The sequence below is a fragment of the Macrobrachium rosenbergii genome, chromosome 5 (genome assembly GCF_040412425.1).
Source record: "Macrobrachium rosenbergii isolate ZJJX-2024 chromosome 5, ASM4041242v1, whole genome shotgun sequence".
NCBI classification, from domain to species: Eukaryota; Metazoa; Arthropoda; class Malacostraca; order Decapoda; family Palaemonidae; genus Macrobrachium; species Macrobrachium rosenbergii.
In genome coordinates this window covers 36,120,490-36,130,516 of record NC_089745.1, presented here as the reverse complement: position 1 = coordinate 36,130,516, position 10,027 = coordinate 36,120,490, and the positions used below count along the sequence as shown (strand labels likewise).

Sequence of the window (10,027 nt, the reverse complement as noted above, 5' to 3'; positions counted from 1 at the left end):
CTGTCTTGTATACACCCAGAACTGTGTCAAAAGATACTCCGAAGTTCTTGAGTGATGATGATCAAAACTCAGTAAGATGGGAAAGAAAGTTCTTTGTAAGTTTTTCCTGGCATTGGAATCATTATGTCGAAGAAAGCGAGGACCCAGTTATGGTTCAAATGTTTCAGCAATAGTAGAAAATAAGGTAGCATGGTTTTCACATGATGAAAGGGATAGGCCCAGGGACACAACAAAGTATGATCACCTTAGTTGTATAAGGACCTAACGTCCACAGATCGAGATGCAAACACTACCATCAGCAATCCCACATGATTGCTGGTGAATCACGTAATTCTCTCTCCCCCTCTCTCAGTTAAGCTAAGCACTGCGTAGTGACTACCGATATGTGTCGTAATAATGATGACTCGAAGTATAGTAACAGCTTACATCCACACAAGTGCTTTCATTTATTTCAGGGACGGTTGCGTTATTAGACCTTCTGCGAAAATTTGAAGTTTCCCCACATGTTCTCAGTTTATAATTTCTCCCCCGTGGTGTGGTGCAATTATCTTTTTGTGCATTTCTTCATAGTTGTAAACACCAAATAAACACACGAATTATATATATATATATATATATATATATATATATTTATATACAGTATATATATGTATATATATATATAATTTATATATATATATATATATATATATATATATATATATATATATACTGTATATATATACACCCACACACCACACACACACACACACACACACACACACACACACACACATATACACATATATATATATATATATATATATATATATATATATATATATATATATATATATATATATATATATATATATATATATATATATATATATATATATATATATATATATATATATATATATATATATATATATATGGATCCTCATTGTGGTTAATAGGTACCGACTTCATTGCCTTAATAGGTACCAGCCAAAATCCCAACTTTGATCCCGGGCAGGGAATAAGCATTTCAGGACTTTCTTAATCTAAATTTAGGCTAACTACATCATTCCGATAATGTCATGCATTCAGCAGCAATATATTGGATAAAAATATCCAAGATTTACAATAAGTTTCCTTTGTATCCTCGGAAACCATGTTTTTTGTTTGTTTATATCTGGTGTTAATAAGCGATGTCAGGTAGGCGTAACACCTGTGCGTAATGGTGGCCTTGATATCGTCATGGGGATTGTATCCTGCGTCATACAGAGCTGATAATTTTACGAAAACATATCAAAACTTTACTCGTATCCTGTAATCTGTCGGTCCTTGTTGATCTTTCTTTTTTTTTTTTTTTTTTTTTTTTTGACATCGAACTTCCGGCATTGTCTGTGCAGCGGTGTCTTGTGATTTGTTCGAGCACCAATGTAATGTCAGGTTTCTTTTGATATTTGGTTTTATAAACCACCCATACCTTATATCATTCATAAATAAAAAAATATATACACATATATGTTATATATAAAAATATATATGTATATATATATAAAAATATATATATATATATATATATATATATATATATATATAATTTTTTTTATTTATGAATGATCTAACAGTGGAAATCATTCTGGAAGATATGGGTGGTTTAAAACCAAAAATTAAAAGAAACCTGTCATTAAACTGGTGCTCGTATATATATATATATATATATATATATATATATATATATATATATATATATATATATATATATATATATATATATATACACACACACATACATATATTTATATGCAGTATACATACATATATAAATTATATCTATCTATATATATATATATATATATATATATATATATATATATATATATATATATATATATATTTTACTAAAAGGACCTCATTCAAAATGGATGGTATCTAATACCATCCAGTTTGAATGAGGTCCGTTTAGTAATTCTACTAATGCACAGAACAATTGTGTATGTGATAAAGTTAATATATATATATATATATATATATATATATATATATATATATATATATATATATAAATATATATATATATATATATATATATATATATATATATATATATATATATGCATGCTATAGTAATTTCAGGATTTAGACTGTGGTTATCAATACATTTATAGTTTGGTGTGAGATACGTGTTAAGTACTTAAAGGGTGCAGTTCTCGATTTGGATTGAGATGCTTATCTCACTGATTACAGAGTTATTATTATAGTTTGAACGCGATTAATATAATTATATTTCACAGTAGCAAAAACAAACTAAATATGAAAAGTAAGAAAAGAAGCATTCTGAATAAGTCAAAATCAATTGAATTATGTCAGTGAACCAGTGACAGTATGTTGTAGGTTGCCTGTGTGCGCCAACCGCAGAAAAAAAAATTGTAAATCACATCTGTTTCCGACAGGTGTATGTGCATTCCCCTTACAGAGCAAAACTGTAGCATATGTGCTCGTACTTGCTTAACATTTACGAGTACATGGAAATAGCAATAATTACAATTTCGAAGCTGCTGATTCGGACAAGCAGGTTATTTTGGCGTTGAAGGTACAAACGTCACGGCAAATTTTACATTTCTCATTTCTCGAGACTTTAATTTCCGCTTATTTCATGTCAGTGCTGCACGATAAGCATTGTTGTTATTACTACATAATTTAAGGAGGCCATTGAACTACATCTCTAGACTCTTAAGTCTCACACCAAAGATTTGTTCCTGAACAACAGGTGAAAACGGAACAGAATGAATTTCAAGAGGTTAGTTAGCTAAGTAAGAAGAGACCAGAGCGAACGAATGAAAAAGAAAAGGCAGAAGAAGGTCTAAAAAGGGCCGCTGTAAAGAACGATCAATAAAATCTACGGGGACTAGGTCTTAAAACCTTGAAATATTCCTTCATGATTTGTATTAGAGTATGCGAGTTGTAAAACGACTGCTCGGGCTTCCAAATAACTCGAGAGTCTCATTACATATGTTAGACAGGTGTCTGGGACACTGCATGTTAAGTGTTACTTAACTCGCATCCACAAATATCCCAGCTAAACATGCTTTAAGGCAGATATCGTGTAATCATAAATAATGTTGGAATGGCATTGCATTTCTTTGTCTTATGTAGTTTTCCGCACAATCCTATTGTGAATTGCGTTGAAAATGAAGAATCATCAGTCTACTTTTTTCTTTTGGATTTAGTAATTATTTCGATTGAATGAAAATCACGGGTAAAAGAATTGATGTGTCAAAATTTAAGCTGGAGGATGGGGTGATGGGAGAAATTATTGGGTTAAATAAGTAAAGTGAGAAATATGTATGCCTCCTGTATAAAAGATACGAGTTCTTAAATGAAGTGGAGAAAGGAAATACCGAAAAAATACAAGAGTAATGAGCATAATTCGAATTCATTAAAAACAAGTAAAAAATGCTCCCAAGTCCTTCTGCGCAATCGAATTTTCTGTAGTGTAAAATGCTGTATGAAACTCTCAGCCACGGCCCATGAAACTTTCGGCCACATCCCGGTGGTAGCCTGTGTTGTTGGCACCTATAGCGGTTCCAGACGCACGATCATGGCTAAGTTTAACCTTAAATAGAATAAAACGTACAGAGGCTAGAGGGCTGCAATTTGATGTTTGATGATTGGAGGGTGGATGATCAACATACCAATTTTCAGCCCTCTAGCCTCACTAGTTTTTAAGATCTGAGGGCGGACAGAAAAAGTGCGGACGAACAGGCAAAGCCATCCCCATAGTTTCTGGTACAGAAAACTAAAAAAGGAGAACATCAGATATATGTGTAAAATGTAAAATGCTTCATATGCTGCCTCTTAAAAAGTTCTGACACGGAGGTCATGTTTTTTGTCCGGTTTGATTTGACTGCATACTTGTTGACATGATTGCCCAGGAAAAAGGTGTTGAATTTTATTAAAATTTTGCCGCAGGTGGCCTCGTGACTGGAAGGAATCGATTATTGGACATATGGCAATGTAACTTTTGGCCCTAATTTTTGAATTGTTTGAGATGGAGGCCATCTTTGGCAGCGTGTGTATTTCTAAATTATCCATCCTGCAGAAATTGATTCAGACAACAATATAACGACTGTAATACGAGTATGTGTTCATGGCCCCTCCCCCCTTCCCCCTTCCCTAAAAAAAGAAAGAAAGCAAGGTGCTCTAACCATTAAAAAGGATAAGGATTTCGCAGTTTCAAAGCTGCTGGGTTTTTTTACTGGAATTTACTGTTGATTCTTGAAGAATGGATGCAGATACCTGGAATTTTTTTTATAAGGTTAATAACTATACATTTAAGAGCATTATCTTTGGCCAGAAACAAACATGGATAAGTTGAACTTATCTTTAACCGAGTAATAAGAAATTTACTGCATTTGTCCCGAGGTAAAAAATGGCACATTTGTTTGTAAAAAAACAGAAGTACATATAGAAAACAAAACGAGAATACAGAGAGACAGACAATTTGGAGTGCTTACGTATGAATATTTAAGACATTATCTAGGGACGCTCAGAGTGGTTGACTTCTGGCAACAGAGGAGAGATCTATCGCTATTCACCTCCAGAAGGGATGTCTCAGTGGTATGACTGCAGCAAGTTGAAGGTGCTACGATTACTGGTATTTTAAAAGTAAAGTTTTCTCCTGATAATCCTGCAGTTCTGCAACGAGCATGAAGAAATTGAACAATATATTATATTTGGTCATCCACCGATCTGTGTCACTGGAGGAACGAGGTCCTTGGAGATGGACCTCCACGTTAGGTCTGGGCAGTACCGGAGTCCCAACCCGGAAATGCATATGGAATTATTATGGTTCCTTGCATTGTTTCCACACCTGTTGGAAATAGCATGGAAGGTGATGACACCCCTTCAAAGGTTATTAATAGTTATATTATAAGAACATCTGTTGCCTTCACAAGTGCATGGCTTCACGAGACAGTGAACTAGACTGCATTTGCATCTAGCAAAATAGACAAGGGGGTGGCGTTGCTAAGTGTTATTGCTAAGTATTATTTGTGAAGTGACTTCAACCTATGGAAATTAGATTTGGGAAGTAAACGAAAAAGATTGGGAACTGACCTCCTTGAGAATATGGATATCTTGTAAACACCGATTAGCATATATCAATGCACAACCAAATATAACAGACTCAGAAGTTTTTAAAACACAACTTTCAAATTTTTCCACATAAAAATATTGACAAGTGAGGTTCCTAACACTTGTTTCTCCCTAGCATGGGATCAGGCAGAGGCAGCACCTGTGAAAGAAGTATTAGCAGTATATCGACTGAATCACCAAGAAGCCTTAAAAACGAAGCTAAACCAACATGCCTCTGTGACCTGCCATCCCCAATCAGATTTTGACAGTGCCCAGCCCGCAGAAAGGGCACCTCCAATGGCTACCCTTACCAAAGGGGTAAAATCCTTGAAAAAGGCGATGGCAAATATTATGATGCTTGTCTAGCTCCAAGAAGAGGAAGAGAGATAGAGAGAAACCCCCCCCCCTTATCTTTTTAACCCTCGCTGATTGCTGTATATTGAACAGTTTGTCACAGTGGTAACCTGTACTCCAGCAGGAGGAGGCTCAGTCTAAGACAGTTCCATCAAGAAGGCAGTTGAGGAATAGTGTGTGAAACCCCTTTGTCTTTCTTGATGGATAACCGTTCAGTAGCTAAGATTGATTTTCAATCATTGCAGCCCCATAAACTGATCTGAAAATTTTACCCTGCTCTGCAGTGTGTGAGAAAGTCTATGGTTTCCAGACTTGTGTTTTTATCTGCGATTATGCTGGCTAATGATAAATCTACTGAAATAGTAAGAGCTTTGGACTCGAAAGTTATATTGAATACTCGGAATCCCATTTAGAAAGGCTCTTCAATTCATAATTGTAAAAACTTTCAGAATGTGTTACTGTATTCTCGTTGGATCTTGATCCTTCTTTACTTGCTTTGATTATTACTCACCTGTTGCTGCTAGTCTGTTTCTTAGTCTTGTAGGTAATAAGAGAATTTTAGAAGATCAAGACTATGATAAAGCCTTCAGACTTTGGCATTGCTCTTCATGTCTGTATCATCCACTTTAAGATAATTTTGCTGGAAATTTTAGAAATATTACACGTTCCGAATGAGCACTCTAACTTCCTTTTGTTTTTTCATAGAGCAGTATTTATGTCATGAGTTCTTAATTACTCATTCCACAGGGTTGTCCTGAGAGTCGTCTGTATGATCAGTCAGACAGTGAAAAATGATATGCAAGCGAAGAGTACCAGTGTGGGCGATTAATATGTGTTTAATATACAGTAATCACACATCAGAAAGTTTGTTAAGGTCTGTGGCAACTTAAACCAGAATTGTAAACAAGCATGAAATATCACTGTAATTTCAAAACATCGTCTAAAGGCTGTGAATGTTCATCTTTATATGAATGTGGCCAGAAAAGAGCCAGAAGTATTAAGTGAACGGAATGCTGCAAGTATTTGGATTTTCTAAGTTATTCAGAAGTTGTAAGTAGAATAGCTCAAGTGTCCGAGGCCATACGAATGACCTCCGTTAACGTTTCTAATGTTTTGTTAGTAATTGTTTTGTTCCTCGTTCTTGCTGATAGTAATCTGATTCGCCATAAGTGTTCGCAGATTAAGTAATCTGATTCACCATAAGTGTTCACAGATTAAGTAATCAGATTCACCATAAGTGTTCGCAGATTAAGTATAATCTGATTCACCGTAAGTGTTTGCAGATTAAGTAATCTGATTCACTGTAAGTGTTCGCAGATTAAGTAATCTGATTCACCGTAAGTGTTCACAGATTAAGTAATCTGATTCACCGTAAGTGTTTGCAGATTAAGTAATCTGTTTCACCATAAGTGTTCGCAGATTAAGTAATCTGATTCACCATAAGTGTTTGCAGATTAAGTAATCTGATTCACTGTAAGTGTTCGCAGATTAAGTAATCTGATTCACTGTAAGTGTTTGCAGATTAAGTAATCTGATTCACTGTAAGTGTTTGCAGATTAAGTAATCTGATTCACTGTAAGTGTTCGCAGATTAAGTAATCTGATTCACCGTAAGTGTTCGCAGATTAAGTAATCTGATTCACCGTAAGTGTTCGCAGATTAAGTAATCTGTTTCACCATAAGTGTTCGCAGATTAAGTAATCTGATTCACCGTAAGTGTTCGCAGATTAAGTAGACGTTACTTAAGGTTCTTTGTAGTGTCCCTTCTGCCCTTACTGTACCCCTTTTATTCCTTTCATTGTACCTCCGTTCATATTCTCTTTCTTCCATCTTACTTTGCGCCGTCCTCCAGCAATTGTTTCATAGTGCAACTGCGAGGTTTTCCACCTGTTACTTCATTAAAACCATTTCACTCGCAATTTCCTTTTCAGCGCTGAATGACCTCATAGGTCCCAGATCTTTGCCTTTGGTCTAAATATTTTATTCCATTCCTCAATAATAATAATAATAATAATAATAATAATAATAATATAATAATAATAATATTATTATTATTATTATTATTATTATTATTATTATTATTATTATTATTATTATTATTATTATTTTACTTTTGCATTATTGTGTTTCCCTTGCTTGTCATTCATTGAGTTACTGAAAAGTAACACTGTGGTCTTGTTTTACTTCTCATTGCTTAGACATCGAAATTAAAATTTTTGCCTCATTAAGCTTGGGAAACCGGGAAAGTTTAATATAATTAATCCATTTCGAAAGGCATTTTGCAAAATAACAATATGAAATGAGCTAGTGATAAAGAATAGAGGAAGCTTGGGAAAAAATAGTTGATATTTTCTGAAAGTTTTGAATTTTGTTATGTATTGAATACTTTGATTTGTTTCTGACTCTGTAGAAACTCAACAGTCTGCAGTGAGATACCTCGTTAGTCATATTACTGATTAATTTTATCAGTGAAAAAAGGAATTTGGGAAATTCCCTACCCTTGGGTAGAATAGAGTAAGGTACTGATTTTTTACAACATTGCCAATTGTGGATGGAAAGTTTGATTGAATCTGAGCTATTGAACAAAATAATTGTTTAATTGTCTCTTGTTGCAGGGGTGCTTATGTTGGTGAGGGGGAAGGGATACAGGCCTGAGCTAGAATCAAGTAGTTCTGTGCCTTTGAAAACGGTGCCGTTGTATTTTTTTTTTTTTTTATAATTTTGAGCTATTCTACACTTTTGTTGCACTGTTTATTGTTGCACCGGCGCTTATGAATAGTGTGGGGATTGGGGGGTTGTAGCCCAGGGCACTGCACGAATATGGTGCCAAACTTCATTTTCCGTCCCCTTTTCAGATGTGACCAAGTTGATATAATTCTAGAACAGCAAAACAAATAAAGTGAAACTTACTTTTTCCGGCTGGAATATACGTGTTCTGCACACGTATGTACTGTATATGCTTATATGTCACATAATAGCGTGTGACAGTATATTCATCTAAAGCACAGGAAAAATAAAAGACACAAGTACGAAGCGCTATTTCAACACATTTTCGAGGTACCTGAATACATACTGTATATATATATATATATATATATATATATATATATATATATATATATATATATATATATATATATATATATATATATTTATTATATAATATAATATATATATATATATATATATATATATATATATATATATATATATATATATATATATATATATATATATATATATATATATATTTATGTATGTATGTATGTATGTATGTATGTATGTATTCAGTACCTCGAAATTGTGTTGAAATATCACGATAGCACTTCGTACTTGTGTCTTTTATTTTTCTTGTGGCTTTAGGTGAATGAATTGTCACACACTATTATGTGACATTTAAGCGTCCACAAACACACACACACACATATATATACATTGCGAAACAGATGTTAATTTTCGTTATAAGAAATATGTCACAAACTGTTACTTATGACACGAGTATTAGCATTTTAACTATGATTTTCCTAGGTGCAGTTTAACTTGCGAAATACTATTGAGGACCTTGGAAAATAAGGATACGCCATATCTTGTATTTGAATGTAAGGGATATCGATTCTAAGACTTTCATCATACCAGAGAGTACTCAGAGACGTTTTGAAGAGTAATGATCTATCATTTTGATAATCACACACATCGCGCAACATTTGAAAATTTCTTCTATGTTTATGAAAGGACAAAAGCCACCTACACGGAGACACTAAAAGTGCTTACAAATAATCCTTTTGTGAATTACACGAACGAGCACACCATCTATTCCCATTGTTGCTACGCAGAAGCAAGACAAACGAAACTTTGGTGAATCATCGGTTGTGTTTACGAAGGAACAAATCACCTTCGCAATGACCATGCGCCCTTAAGCATAATCTTACATTTTTGTTCCTCTGCGAATCCTTGGAGGCCTCGCCGATGGCTGTTAAGATGACGATCAACACTGACACTGACACTGATGACGCAAAATTCACTTTGTAAGTTGATGCCATTGTGGCTAACTATAGAATGGGGGTGATCATTTTGATCCAGAGGAGATACCTCGAGGAGCTGGCAGGTGTTTTGCTTTGTAGTCTCGGGAATACGTACAGGTGTAAGTGCTGCGGCAATTAACTGCTGATATGGCGGGGTTGTATGTCAGAGGTAACACGACAAGAAAATTTACCTATTCTGTGAGTATTTTTATTAAAGAAATAAAAAACATTATATGCCAAACTTGATGCATTGTCAACTTCGAACATCTTGAAATTAGCATTACTTATATTACTTAAGTCTTACAACAACTGTATACTTCACTGAAGTATAAGAAAATATCAGGAATCTTCGAAGTACAGACAAAATCTCACCCATACATTACTATTTCACATCCATCTGTCAGTGCAAAATAAGCGCGTTTTAAACCATTCACTTGTTTTTCAAAAAAGTTAAAATTCACTTCGTTCGAAAGAATGTGTGTTAAAACACGCGAAACTTGTGTAATCCTTTAACTTAACCATAGAAGTGTGCATGATTGTCACTCT

The 10,027-nt window shown here is 34.2% G+C and overlaps 1 protein-coding gene across 2 annotated transcripts in view; it reads left to right on the top strand.

Annotated features, from left to right (window-relative positions):
• Positions 1-10,027, top strand: part of Nemp (Nuclear envelope integral membrane protein) — a 215,263-nt gene that overhangs the window by 36,593 nt on the left and 168,643 nt on the right. The window lies entirely within an intron of this gene.